The sequence below is a fragment of the Trachypithecus francoisi genome, unplaced genomic scaffold (genome assembly GCF_009764315.1).
Source record: "Trachypithecus francoisi isolate TF-2019V2 unplaced genomic scaffold, Tfra_2.0 Contig01579, whole genome shotgun sequence".
NCBI classification, from domain to species: domain Eukaryota; kingdom Metazoa; phylum Chordata; class Mammalia; order Primates; family Cercopithecidae; genus Trachypithecus; species Trachypithecus francoisi.
The window spans coordinates 32576596-32592422 of record NW_022681442.1 but is presented as its reverse complement, the minus strand read 5'-3'; the positions used below and the strand labels follow the sequence as shown (position 1 = coordinate 32592422).

General features: G+C 40.8%; 1 protein-coding gene across 2 annotated transcripts in view; it reads right to left on the bottom strand.

The window, feature by feature from the left end:
- The window catches only part of HPSE2 (heparanase 2 (inactive)), a 776827-nt gene that overhangs the window by 667470 nt on the left and 93530 nt on the right, over positions 1–15827 (bottom strand). The gene's annotated exons all lie outside the window — the stretch shown is intronic.

Below are 15827 nucleotides of genomic sequence, written 5' to 3'. Positions count from 1 at the left end.
GCAGCCTTCAGCAAAAAGGGGACCCAGAGTGGGTAGCTCCTATCCAATTTCAGAGCAAAGTTAAGGCTGCACCTGGGCACTGTTGGAGGCAGGTTGTCCCATTGATTCTGCAGTCCTCAGTGGAGAGGAGACCTGGAGTGGGTGGCTCATATCTGCAGGTAGGTCATCCTGATTTCAGCCTGAGTCTGACTGAGTCCAGGGTTTTTATGGGCTCAGAAGGGAGAAAGTGTGTACTGATTTGGTCCATGGGTGACTATGGGTGGGCCCGGGAAAGGCACCGTAAGTTCTCACTCTGGTCTGCAGACTGCAGCCAGAACTCACAGCCTGGCCCGCATGCTTCAGACAATTCCTAGCTTGAAGGTGGGGCTTCACCAGATACCCACCACTTTCTGCCCAGGGGCCTGTCTGCCTCCTGCCACCATCAATCATGTCCACAGCTCCCAGGCTGTTAGTGCCGAGGGGTGCCTGCAGGCCTGTGCCAAGCCACCCTCAACCCCTCCCTCAGGCTCCCTCCTATGTTTGTTGACACCCAAAGTCCAGAGGAGGCCAAGGCAGCAGTGGACTGGTGTGTCAGCACTGCCCCAAGCACATTCCCACTCAGTCAGGTTGCAACAGTATCCAGGCTTGGCCTCAACTTTGCTCCGAAATTGGTGCAGACACCAGGAGCGTGATAAGGCCAGAGAGCAGGAGTAGGCACTTCCAAGCCTGTTGGGACAGAGGGGCCTCCCTGGCATCCAAAAGTGCAGAGATCCCTGGGTCTGCAGCCATGTCTGGGCAGCTTCAGCTGTGTCTCGGAGGATGGGGCTCCCACCCTGCCAACTCAAAAGGGTGTGGGGCTCCTGCCAGCTCCGTGGAGTGTGCAGCCCTGGCTGTGCCTCCCCAGCTGCAGCTGACATCTTCACAGCAGCCACTCCATATGGGCTGCCACTGCCATCAATAGCATAAGGGAAGTCTAATAATGGAGTGTCCCAAAAGATGACATAGTACAGTATTGTGAGTAGCAGCAGAAGATAGTGGTATACAGTAAGCACTCAGCAAATGCTGTTGAAAGTTGAATCAGAGTATTTTGATTACCCACGTCCCCAACCAGGCAGAAAATAGCTATAAAACCTCTTCATTACACACATACACACAAACTTCCTCTCCTGATCCCTAATAAAGAAAGTTTTACCCTCCCAAACCTAAGAATCACTGCTCTGGATAAAAATCCTGAAAATTCATTTATTTTAAACCAGACTTCAAAATGAACTCTGCTACACTACCTGGAGAGTGAATAATGCAGAGACTGTGTCTACGATTGGTCCTTCCATGATAAAAATTTAATTTTGAACTTTTCTTTATAGCATGGGAGAGGCCACTGCTCAGACTCCATCTAATCCCCTGGCTCCTAGACTATAATATTAGGAAGGTGAGATAGCTGAGGAAGATGGTAGACAGGATACTGGGTTAATATGCAGCTCCCACTGGCATGGACAGAACAGCATGTGGAGATTCACACTGTGAACCTTTGCTCCAAGAACCACCATGGGAACGTACTAGGAAAACTGAAAGAAGTCACTGATCCTTTGAAAGAAGTGGCATACCACTGCAAATTCTCCATGACAGGCAAAAAACTGTGAGTTCCCAAAGAGTGAGAGGGGGAAAACATGCCTCTGAACACACATCCCCACTGGGGAATCTGAAAATCCAGATCACAGGAGAAAGATTTAACCTTGTCTAGAGCTGAAATGGATTTAGGGAACCATGCAAAATACAGAAGTAGAAGCAACAGTGGGAAGAGCCTTGTAAGCACTCCTGTTTTAGCTCAAGCCCAAAGAAGTCATCCCTGACTTATTCGCAGGGTCCCTAGAGAAGGCAGTAAGTAGAATTAGGGAGGTGCCACACGGTGAAAGAAGCTTCCAACTGAAATCTATAATAATTTTGACTGGGAGTGAATTTTCTTGAGCAGAATCCAGGGGGTGAATGGGAAGTGCTGCAGATACCAACACAGGAGCTGGTGATGACACCGTGAGCAGATGGGAGGAGCAAGGCCTGAAATCTGTGCTTGCTTTCTCATCAGGGAAGCTTACGACCTGGGGCAAGGTCTGAGTGAGGCACTGCAGGAGCAAGACCAGCCTTACCAACTCTGTGGGAGCTGAGTGAGGCCTTTTGCTACCAGCTATGCCCCACTTCCCTGGTGAACTATGTGACACAGCAGAGGCAGCCATAATCTCTCCTGGAATATAACCCCATCGGCCTGAGAACCACAACCAATTCCCCACAGTGGCCACAGCAAGCCTTGCCCAAGGAGAGTCTGAGCCCAGATTCACCTAACTCTGCCCCAACCTGATGGTATTTCACTACCTGTCCTGGTAGCTGAACACAAAAGACAGAAGCTCTTCCAAGCGTTATGGCCCCACCCATCACCTGGGAAACCAGGATAGTTACCCTAGCCAATGTATGGCAAGCTTAGATCCCCTTACTACTACTGCAGCTGGTGCTCTCTTGAAAGCACCACCTTCTGGCTGGAGGTCAACCAACTCAGACCATTACAACAACTCATGACAGAATAACCCAGCTCCCACAAGAAGAAGGAAACAACAGGTAATTCTACTGCCTACAACATCCTGGCTAACCAGAGGTTCTGAGTCTCTCTACATGACAACTTTACTGCTAGCATAACCCATCATTCAAGAAAGTCAGCACACTAAACATAGCTACAACCAAGGACCCTGACACAGTCTAGTTCACTCCCCTGTAACCTCCACCAGAGCAGGCGCTAGTATCCATGGCTGAGAGACCTGAATTCGGATCACATCACAGGACTCTTTGCAGACATTCCCCAGCACCAGCCTGGAGCCTGGGAGCCCCGCTTGATGGCTAGACCCAGAAGGACAATAATGATCACTGCAGTCTGGCTCTCAGAAAGCCCCATCCCTAGGGGAAGGGGAAGACTACCACATGAAGGGATCATGCCATGGGACAAAAGAAACTGAACAGCAGCTCTTGAGTCCCAGATCTTCCCTCTGACATAGTCTACCCAAATGAGAAGGAACCAGAAGAACAATTCTGGTAATATGACAAAACAGGGCTTTATAACACCCTGAAAAGATCACACTAGCTCCCCAGCAATGGATCCAAACCAAGAAGAATTCTGAATTGGCTGATAAACAGTTCAGGGGATTGATTATTAAGCTACTCAAGGAGATACCAGAGAAAGGAGAGAACTAACTTAAAGAAATTAAAAGAACAATATGGAATATGGATAAAAATGCTTCAGAGAAATAGATATCATAAAGAAAAACAATCACAACTTCTGGAAATGAAAGACACACTTAGAGAAATACAAAATGCACTGGAAAGTTTCAACAATAGACTAGAACAAGTAGAAGAAGGAACTTCAGAGCTCAAAGAGAAGGCTTCCAAATTAACCCAATCGGACAAAGAAAAAGAATTTGAGAAAAATGAACACAGCCTCCAAGAAATTTGAAATTATGTTAAACAGACAAACCTAAGAATAACTGGTGTTCCTAAGGAAGAAGAGAAATCTAAAAGTTTGGAAAACTTATTTGAGGGACTAATTGAAGAAAACTTCCCTGGCCTTGCTAGAGATCTAGACAATTAAATACTAGAAGCTCAAAGAACAACTGAGAAATTCACTGCAAAAATATCATTACCTAGGCACATAGTCATCAATTTATCTATAATCAAGACACAGGAAAGAATCTTAAGACCTGTGAGACAAAAGCATCATGTGAACTATACAGAAAAACCTATCAGATTAACAGAATTATCAGCAGAAACTCTACAAGCCAGAAGGGATTGGAGTATTATCTTTAGCCTCCTGAAACAAAATAATTGTCAGCCAACAATTTTGTATCCAACAAAACTAAGCTTCATAAATGAAGGGCAGATAAAGTCTTTTTCAGACAAACAAATGCTGAGAGAATTCACCACTACCAAGCCAGCACTACAAGAAATGCGAAAAGGAGTTCTAAATCTTGAAACAAAACCTTAAAATACACCAAGACAGAATTTCCTTAAAGCACAAATCTCATAGGGTCTATAAAACAATAACACAATGGGTAAAAAAAACAAGGTATTGAGGCAACAACTAGGATACGGAATAGAACAGTATCTCACATCTCAATACTAATGTTGAATGTAAATGACCTAAATGCTCCACTTAAAAGATATAGAATGGCAGAATGGATAAAAATCCACCAAACTGGGAATGTGAGTTAGTTCAACCATTGCAGAAGATGATGTGGAAATTCCTTAAAGACCTAGAACCAGAAACACCATTTGACTCAACAATCCCATTACTGGGTACATACCCAAAGAAATATAAATTATTATATTACAAAGATATATGTATGCATACGTTCATTCCAGCACTATTCACAATAGCAAAGACATGGAATCAACCAAAATACCCATCAATGATAGACTGAATAAAGATAAAGTGGTACAGATATACCATGGAATATGATACAGCCATAAAAAGGAATGAGATCATGTCCTTTGCTGGGACATGGATGAAGCTGGAAGCCATTATCCTCAGCAAACTAACAAAGGAACAGAAAATCAAACACCATATGTTCTCACTTATAATTGGGACCTAAACAGTGAGAACACATGGAACAGGGAGGGGAACAACACACACTGGGGTCTGTTGGGGGATGTGATGAGGGGAAAAATACCTAATGCATGCTGGGCTTAATATCTAGGTGATGGGTTGATAGGTACAGCAAACTACCATGGCACTTGTTTACCTATGTAACAAATATGCATATCCTGCACATGTATCCCAGAACTTGAAATAAAATTTAATTTCATTTTTTTAAAAAAATCCACCAACCAAGTACCTGCTGTCTTCAAGAGACTCACCTAACACATAACAACTTACATCAGCTTAAGGTAAAGGACTGAAAAAAAGATATTCCATGCAAATGGACACCAAAAGCGAACAGGAGTAGCTACACTTATATCAGAAAAAACAGACTTAAAATCAAAATCAACAACAGTTTAAAAAGACAAAGAGGGACATTATATAAAGCTAAAAGGATCAGTCCAACAGGAAAATATCACAATCTTAAATATATATGAACCTAACACTGGAGCTCCCAAATTTATAAAACAATGAAATGAGATAGATGGCAACACGATAATGGTGGAACTTCAATATTTCACTGACAGCACTAGACAGGTCATCAAGACAGAAAGACAACAAAGAAACAATGAACTTAAACTATAACCTAGAACAAATGGACTTAGCAGATATTTACAGAACATTCTACTCAACATCTGTAGAATATACATTCTTTTCATCAGCACATAGAATATGCACCAAGATAGACCATATGATGTGTCACAAAAAAAGCCTCAATAAATTTTTTAAAAATTGAAATTATATCAAGTATCCTCTCAGAACACAGTGAATAAAACTAGAAATTAACTGCAAAAGAAACCCTCAAAACTATACAAATACATGGAAATTAAATAATCTGCTCTTGAATGATCTATGGGTCAACAATGAAATCAAGATGGAAATTTAAAATTCTTTGAACTGAATCATAACAGTGATTCGACTTATCAAAACCTCTGGGATACAGCTAAAGCAATGCTAAGAGGAAAGGTCATAGCATCAAATGCCTACATGAAAAAGTTTGAAAGACTACAAAATAGACAATCTAAGATCATACTTCGAGGAACTAAAGAAACGAGAACAAACCAAACCCAAACCAAGCAGAAAAAAGAAATAAAGATCAGAGAAGAATTACATGAAATTGAAAGTAAAAAATGATAAAAGAAACAAAAAGCTGGTTCTTTGAAAAGATAAATAAAATTGATACATCATTAGTGAGACAAACCAAGAAAAGAAGAGAGAAGATCCAAATAAGCTCAATTAGAAATGCAATGGGAGATATTACAACCAATACCACAGAAATGCAAAAGATAATTCAAGGCTACCATGAACACCTTTAAGTGCACAAACTAGAAAATCTACAGGAGATGGATAAATTCCTGGAAGTCTACAACCCTCCTAGATTAAATCAGAAAGAAACAGAACTCTAAACAGACCAATAACAAGTAGTGAGATTGAAATGGTAATTTAAAAATCGCCAACAAAAAAAAAACGTCCAGGAGAAGATGGATTCTCAGCTGAATTCTATTGAACATTCAAATAATTGGTAGCAATCCTACTGACACTATTCCACAAGATAAAGAAAGAGGGAACCCTTCCTTAATCATTCTATGAAGCCAGTATCACCTTGATACCAAAACCAGGAAAGGACATAACAAAAACAAAAAACTGCAGACCAATATCCCTGATGAACATAGATCCAAAAATCCTCAAAAAAATACTAGATAACCAAATCTAACAGCATATCAAAATATAATATACCATGATCAAGTGGGTTTCATACCAAGGATGCAGGGATGGTTTAACAAGTCAATAAATGTGACACATCGCATAAACAGAATTAAAAACAAAAATTGGCCGGGCGCGGTGGCTCACGCCTGCAATCCCAGCACTTTGGGAGGCTGAGACGGGCGGATCACGAGGTCAGGAGATCGAGACCATCCTGGCGAACACGGTGAAACCCCGTCTCTACTAAAAAAATACAAAAAACTAGCCGGGCGAGGTGGTGGGCGCCTGTAGTCCCAGCTACTCAGGAGGTTGAGGCAGGAGAATGGCATGAACCCAAGAGGCGGAGCTTGCAGTGAGCCGAGATCGCGCCACTGCACTCCAGCCTGGGTGACAGAGCGAGACTCCGTCTCAAAAAAAAAAAAAAAAAATCATATGATCATCTCAATAGACACAGAAAACGCATTTGAAGAAATCCAGCATCCCTTTATGATTAAAACACCCTCAGCAAAATCAACATAGAAGGGATATACTTCAATGTAATAAAAGCCATCTATGACAAACTCACAGTGAACATCACACTGAATAGGGAAAACACAACCACTATGGAAAACACAACCACTATGGAAAACAGTGTGAAGATTCCTTAAAGAACTAAAAGGAGAACTACCATTTGACCCAGCAATCCCACTACTGGGTATCTACCCAGAGGAAAGGAAGTCATTATTTGAAAAACACACTTGCACATGCATTTTATAGCAGCACAATTTGCAATTGCAAAAACACAGAACTAGACTAAATGCTCAATAACCAACAAGCAGATAAAGAAAATGTGATACATACTTATATATGTGTATATATATGTATATATACATATACAGAAACACACACACACACACACACACACACACACACACACCATGGAATACTACTCAGCCATAAAAAGGAAAGAAATAAGACCATTCGCAGCAACCTGGATGGAACTGGAGACCATTATTGTAAGTAAAGTAACTCAGGGATTGGAAAACCAAACATCATATGTTCTCACTCATAAGTGGGAGCTAAGTTATGAGGACGCAAAGGCATAAGAATGATACAATGGACTTTGGAGACTCAGAGTTGGAGAGGGATGAGGGATAAAAAATGACACACTGGTTACAGTATACACTGCTTGGGTGATGAGTGCACCAAAATCTCAGAAATCACACCTAAATGTGGGGTACAGTGGCTCACGTCTGTAATCCCAGCACTTTGGGAGGCCGAGGCAGGAGGATCACCTGAGGGCAAGAGTTCGAGACTAGCCTGTCCAACATGATGAAACTCCATCTCTACTAAAAATTTAAAAATTAGCCAGATGTGGTGGCACATGCTTGTAATCCCAGCCACTTGGGAGGCTGAAGCAGGAGAATCACTTGAACCTGGGAGGCAGAGGTTGCAGAGAGCCAAGATCGTGCCATTGCACTCCAGCCTGGGCAACAAGAGCGAAATTCTGTCTCAAAAAAAAGAAAGAAAGAAATTACCAGTAAAGAATTTATGCATGTAACCAAAAACCACCTGTTCCCCAAAAACTATTGAAATAAAATTAATAAAATGTAAAAAATGAACTCTTTGATTTTGATTCAGGAAGCCTGAAATCCAGAATCACAAGAATCATTTAAAAGAGGCTGAAGAGGGGATTGCTGGCAAGATGGCCAAATAGGAACAGCTCCGGTCTGCATCTCCCAGCGAGATCGATGATGCAGAAGGCAGGTGATTTCTGCATTTCCAACTGAGGTAACTGGTTCATCTTATTGGGTCTGGTTGGACAGTAGGTGCAGCCCACAGAGAGCAAGACGAAGGAGGGTGGGGCATCACCTCACCCAGGAAGCACAAGGGGTCGGGGAATTTTCTCCCCAACCCAAGGGAAGCCGTGAGGGACTGAGCCTGAGGAACTCAGGCACAGATACTGCACTTGTCCCACGGTTTTCAACACCTGCAAACCAGGAGATTTCCTCTGGTCCCTACCCCACCAGGGCCTGGGTTTCAAGTAAAAAACTGGGTGGCCATTTGGGCAGACACGAAATTAGCTGCAGGAGTTATTTTTTTCCATAACCCAATGGCTCTTGGAACGCCAGCGAGACAGAACTGTTCGCTCCCTTAGAACGGGGTGCTGAAGCCAGGGAGTCAAGAAGTCTGGCTCAGCGGGTCCCACCCCCACGGAGCCCAGCAAACCAAGATCCACTGGCTTGAAAATCTCACTGCCAGCACAGCAGCAGTCTGAGATTGACCTAGGATGCACGAGCTTGGTGAGGGGAGGGGCGTCTACCATTGCTGAGGCTTGAGTAGGTGGTTTTATGCTCACAGTGTAAACAAACCCTCTGAAAGTTCAAACTGGGCAGGGCCCACTGCAGCTCAGCATGCCTGCTGTGGCCAGATTGCCAGATTTCCCTTCTATAGGCAGGGTATCTCTGAAAAAAGGGCAGCAGCCCCAGTCAGGGACTTATAGCTAAAACACCCATCTCCCTGGGACAGAACACCCGGGGAAAGGGGCAGCTGTGGGCGCAGTTTCAGCAAACTTAAATGCCCCTGCCTGACGGCTCTGAAGAGAGCAGTGTACGTCCCAGCACAGCATTCGAGCTCTGCTAAGTACCAGACTGCCTCCTCAAGTGGGTCCCTGACCTCCATGTATCCTGACTGGGAGACACCTCCCAGTAGGGGCTAACAGACACCTCATACAGGAGAACTCTGGTTGGCATTTGGCAGGTTCCCCTCTGGGATGAAGCTTCCAGAGGAAAGATCAGGCAGCAGAGGTTCTGCAGCCTCTGCTGGTGATACCTAGGCAAACATGGTCAGGAGTGGGCCTCCAGCAAACTCCAGCAGACCAGCAGCAGAGGGGCCTGACTATCAGAAAGAAAACTAACAAACAGAAAAGAATAGCATGTCCACTCAAAGACCCCATCTGAAGGTCACCAACATCAAAGACCAAAGGTAAATAAATCCACAAAGATGGGGAGAAACCAGTGCAAACAGGCTGAAAATTCAAAAAACCAGAACGCTGCTTCTCCTCCAAAGGATCACAACTTCTCTCCAGCAAGGGAACAAAACTGGATGGAGAATGAGTTTGACAAACAGACAGAAGTAGGCTTCAGAAGGTGGGTAATAGCAAACTCCTCCGAGCTAAAGGAGCATGTTCTAACCCAATGTAAGGAAGCTAAGAACCTTGAAAAAAGGTTAGACAAATTGCTAACTAGAATAATCAGCTTAGAAAAGAACATAAACGACCCGATGGAGCTGAAAAACACAACACAAGAACTTCGTGAAGCATACACCAGTTTCAATAGCCGAATCAATCAAGCAAAAGAAAGGATATCAGTAATTGAAGATCAACTTAATGAAATAGAGAAGACAAGATTAGAGAAAAAAGAATAAAAAGAAACGAAAAAACCTCCAAGAAATATGGGACTATGTGAAAAGACCAAATCTACGGTTGATTGGTGTACCTGAAAGTGACGAGGAGAATGGAACCAAGTTGGAAAACACTCTTCAGAATATTATTCAGGAGAACTTCCCCAACCTAGCAAGACAGGACAACATTCAAATTCAAGAAATGCAGAGAACACCACAAAGATACTCCTTGAGAAGAGCAACCCCAAGACACATAATCGTCAGATTCACCAAGGTTGAAATGAAGGAAAAAATGTTAAGTGCAGCCATAGAGAAAAGTTGGGTTACCCACAAAGGGAAGCCCATCAGACTAACAGGATATCTCTCTGAAGAAACCCTACAAGCCAGAAAAGAGTGGGGGCCAATATTCAACATTCTTAAAGAAAAGATTTTTCAACCCAGAATTCCATATCCAGCCAAACTAAGTTTCATAAGTGAAGAAGAAATAAAATCCTTTACAGACAAGCAAATGGTGAGAGATTTTGTCACCACCAGGCTTGCCTTACAAGTGTTCCTGAAGGAAACACTAAACATGGAAAGGAACTAGTACAAGCCACTGCAAAAACATACCAAATTGTAAGAGCATCAACACTATGAAGAAACTGTATCAACTAATGAGCAAAACAACCAGCTAGCATCATAATGACAGGATCAAGTTCACACATAACAATATTAACCTTAAATGTAAAAGGACTAAATGCCCCAATTAAAAGACACAAACTGGCAAATTGGATAAAGAGTCAAGACCCATCAGTGTGCTGTATTTAGGAGACCCAGCTCACATGCAAAGACACACATGGGCTCAAAATAAAGGGATGGAGGAATATTTACCAAGCAAACGGAAAGAAAAAAAAAATATAGGAGTTGCAATGTTAATCTCTGATAAAACAGACTTTATAACCAACAAGGATCAAAAGGACAAAGAAGGGCAATACATAATGGTAAAGGGATCAATGCAGCAAGAAGAGCTAACTATCCTAAATATACAGGCACCCAATACAGAAGCACTCAGATTCATAAAGCAAGCTTGACTTAGAAACCTACAAGGACACATAGACCCCCACACAATAATAGTAGGAGACTTTAATACCCCACTGTCAATATTAGACAGATCAGTGAGACAGAAAATTAACAAAGATATTCAGGACTTGAATTCAACTCTGGACCAAGCGGACCTAATAGACATCTCAAGAACTCTCCACCCCAAATCAACAGAATATATATTCTTCTCAGCACCACATCGCACTTATTCTAAAATTGACCGCATAATTGGAAGTAAAACACTCCTCAGCAGATGCAAAAGAATGGAAATCATAACAAACAGTCTCTCAGACCACAGTGCAATCAAAGTAGAACTCAGGATTAAGAAACTCACTCAAAATTGCACAACTACATGGAAACTAAACAACCTGCTCCTAAATGACTACTGGGTAAATAACGAAATGAAGGCAGAAATAAAGATGTTCTTTGAAACCAATAAGAATGAAGACACAGCATACCAGAATCTCTAGGACACAGCTAAAGCAGTGTGTAGAAAGAAAGTTATAGCACTAAATGCCCACAAGAGAAAGCAGGAAAGATCAAAAATTGACACCCTAACATCAAAATTTAAAGAACTAGAGAAGCAACAGCAAACAAATTCAAAATCTAGCAGAAGACAAGTAATAACTAAGATCAGAGCAGAGCTGAAGGAGATAGTGACATGAAAAATGCTTCAAAAAAATCAATGAATCCAGGAACTGTTTTTTGAAAAGATCAACAAAATAGATAGACCACTAGCCAGACTAATAAAAAAGAAATGAGAGAAGAATCAAATAGGCACAATAAAAAATGATATAGGGGATTTCATCACTATTCCCACAGAAATACAAACTACCATCAGAGAATACTATAAACACCTCTATGCAAATAAACTAGAAAATCTAGAAGAAATGAATAAATTCCTGGACACATACACCCTCCCAAGTCTAAACTTGGAGAAGTCGAATCCCTGAATAAACCAATAACAAGTTTGGAAATTGAAGCAGTAATTAATAGCCTACCAACCAAAAAAAGCCCAGAATCAGACAGATTCACAGTCGAATTCTACCAGAGGTACAAATAGGAACAGGTACCATTCCTTCTGAAACTATTCCAAACAACAGAAAAAGAGGGAATCCTCCCTAACTCATTTTATGAGCCCAGCATCATCCTGATACCAAAACCTGGCAGAGACACAACATAAAAAGAAACTTTCAGGCCAATATCCCTGATGAACATCAATGTGAAAATCCTCAATAAAATACTGGCAAACCTAATCCAGCAGCACATCCAAAAGCTTATCCACCGCGATCAAGTCGGCTTCATCCCTGAGATGCAAGGCTGGTTCAACATACACAAATCAATAAATGTAATCCATCACATAAACAGAACCAATCACAAAAACCACATGAGTATCTCAGTAGATGCAGAAAAGGCATTCGACAAAATTCAACACCACTTCATGCTAAAAATCTCTCAATAAACTGGGTATTGATGGAACGTATCTCAAAATAATAAGAGCTACTTATGATTACAAATCATTCTACTATAAAGACACATGCACACATATGTTTATTGTGGCACTATTTACAATAGGAAAGACTTGGAACCAACCCAATTTTCCATCAATAATAGACTGGATAAAGAAAATGTGGCATATATACACCATGGAATACTATGCAGCCATAAAAATGGATGAGTTCATGTCCTTTGCAGGGACATGGAATAAGCTGGAAACCATCATTCTCAGCAAACTGTCACAAGAACAGAAAACCAAACACCGCATGTTCTCTCTCATAAGTGGGAGTTGAACAATGAGAATACATGGATATGGGGATGGGAACATCACACACTGGGGCCTTTTGGTGGGTGGGGGGTCTAGGGGAGGGATAACATTAGGAGAAATACCTAATGTAGGTGACAGGTTGATGGGTGCAGCAAGCCATCATGGCACGTGTATACCTATGTAACAAAACTGCATGTTCTGCACATGTACCCCAGAACTTGAAGTATAATAATTTTTGAAAAAAGAGGGTGAATGTATGCAATCCAACAACCCCACTACTGGGTATCTACCCAAAGGAAAAGAAACCACTATATCAAAAAGACACCTTCATATATATGTTTATTGCAGTACAATTTACGATTATAAAGATTTGGAACCACCCTAAGGGCCCATCGATCAATGAGTGTTTAAAGAAAATGGGACATATACACCATGAAATACTACTCAGCCATAACAAAGAATAAAATGATGTCTTTTGCAGCAACTTCCACGGAGCTGGAGTTCATAATTCTAAGTGCAATAACTCAGGAATGGAAAACCAAGTAATGTATATTCTCACTTAAAAGAAAGAGCTAAGCTATGGGTTTGCAAAGGCATGCAGAGTGGTATAATGGACACTGGAGACTCAGAAGCAGGAGAAAGGGAAAGGACAAAAAACTAGATATTGGGTAGAATGTACACTACTCAAGTGACAGGTGCACTAAAATCTCAGACTTCACCACTATACAATTCATCCATAAAACCAAAAACCACTTGTACCCCTAAAGCTGTTGACATTTTAAATAAATAAATAATAAAAAATAATGAACAAATAAAACTAAAACTGAAATGAGGTTAAATATATGTATGTGTTATTAAAAATTACACTAAAAATCCCATCAAGTGTGCTTGAATAGTTATGATATTTACTAGATTTATTACTTATAAAGCATGAATACAAGGATTTCATTTATCAGTTAGTTCTAAAACATGTCTTTCACCATTGCAGGGGCTAGTCTATAAGTTTTTATATTGAAAAATTTCCCTAGAAAGTTTAGGATATATATATATATACACACACACACGTGACAAAATCTTTAGACCTCTGGAAGAGTCACATTTTACATTAGTTTCAGGAGACAAGGAATCATCTACTTCATTTACTTTCTGCTTTGTAGGAAAATACATTTGTGTATCAATATGAACTCAGGTGGGTGTGATTGGATGTACAGCACAACCCAAACTCCTGGATCGCAGACTACTTAATATCAAGTTTTATCCCCCTGGCATTTGCTTCCAACTTTATCAGACAAAGTAAAATAATGGTGATATAACCCACATCACTCTATAGTATTTTAATAAACATGCAAATAAATAGCACACAGTGCTACATAATCACTTTTCAAGGTGATTTTTTAAACATTATTTTACTTTCATAAAGTAGCAATAGTCCCCCGATAATTATGGTTTGTGCTAACTGAAAGAACAGTCCTTGTTTCACTGATTTGCACACTTTTGCTCAATTGAAGTTAACAGAATGGGCCATAACTGGAAGTGGAAGTCTCTGTTTAATTTATTTGCCACAGTAACACTATAAAGCCAACCACTGTAATCTCAGTCTAGTTTGGAGTCTAATGACTGGATGAAGAGGTAGAAAACCAAAAATGGCAGCCAACACATGATAAGAATCCTCATAAAGGAATATTGGAAAGCGTCCTGTGTAATGCCATCCATCTATAATGGCTACAGTTTCAAGCTGTCTGGATACAGACGGTTGACTAGATGACTTTCCCAACACAAATAAATTTTTAGAAATTTGACCTCATTTCAGGATCATTCACTATGCTTTACATGCAGTCCAGAATGCTGCACACATATGATATTCCTTGCCCTCTAGGAGTTTATGTTCTAAACAAAATCCCAGAAAAGTTATTTCCCCATAAGTTTGACTTAACTTTTATGTTTTTCATTTGATTACAGCACAAGGATCTACCTCAAAAGTTCAATTTATACCTCAAGGGGAGGGAGCAAGATTAAGGGAGACAACTGAATTCAAACCCATAAAAGTTATTTAATACATGTCAATATTATACCTAAAAAGTAATCGTCTGGCTGGGTGCAGTGGCTAATGCCTGTAATCCCAGCACTTTGGGAGGCCAGGGCAGGCAGATCACAAGGTCAGGAGTTTGAGACCAGCCTGGCCAATATGGTGAAACCCCATCTCTACTAAAAATACAAAAATTAGCTGGGCGTGGTGGCATTCACCTGTAGTCCCAGCTACTCCGGAGGCTGAGGCAGAAGAATCGCTTGAACCCAGGAGATGGAGGTTGCAATGAGCGGAGATTATGCCACTGCATTCCAACCTGGGTGACAGAGTGAGACTCTGTCTCAAAAAAAAGAGAAAAAAAATTAGTCTTCTAATGAATTCATTATTGACACAGCAGAACATTTTCAACAAATGTATAGAGCATCGTTATATTAGGAATCATGAGAGCACAAAGAACACATCTGATTCTTGTTCTTTTTTTAAAGTCTCCTACCCAATTCTCTCTCTCATTAGCCACTCCTTGAGTGACATGCACAATAACAACACTCTCCAGCTCAAGAAACTGCAGGACAAACATATACGCCCCCATAGGTGAGTCAGTGGGAAAAGTGCAGTACATGACTCATCACCATTTAAAACAGTTCCATCACTGATGCTCTACTGGAATTACTCCATCATCTCCCTGTAACCTTAGAGTTTACTTTAAAAACCCTCTAGGCTAGGCGAGGCTAACATTATTTCCAGTATCATGTAAACCATTGACATGAAAACATTAAGACAAGTTTAAAACTATGCAAAAAACATATTAAAAGAATCTACTTTTCTACAAATATAATACAATAAGGAATACTTCAACAAGGTATATACATTAAATTTTATTAGTTTTTATTTCCCTTAACTGGGCTATCACTAACAATTATAGAGTTGTTTTCTTTTATTAAATGGTTAAAAGACCTTCAAAGCTAGAATACAATTTGCCCTTATCTGGAGTAAAGGAGTGGCTATTTAAGAGGGATCATTAGCTATAATGTAGAATATGAAGCCATGCCTCTCCTACCAACAGCTGACAGGCTCATCAGGTAACGGTGGAACATCAAAGAATGAGGACTTGCTTGTGAGGTGGAAGTCAACAACTATCATTTTTAACATGCTTTTAACCATCAACACTCGATCACTTAATTCTTGCTACTATACCAATATCTTAGTTGTCCCATTTTTAA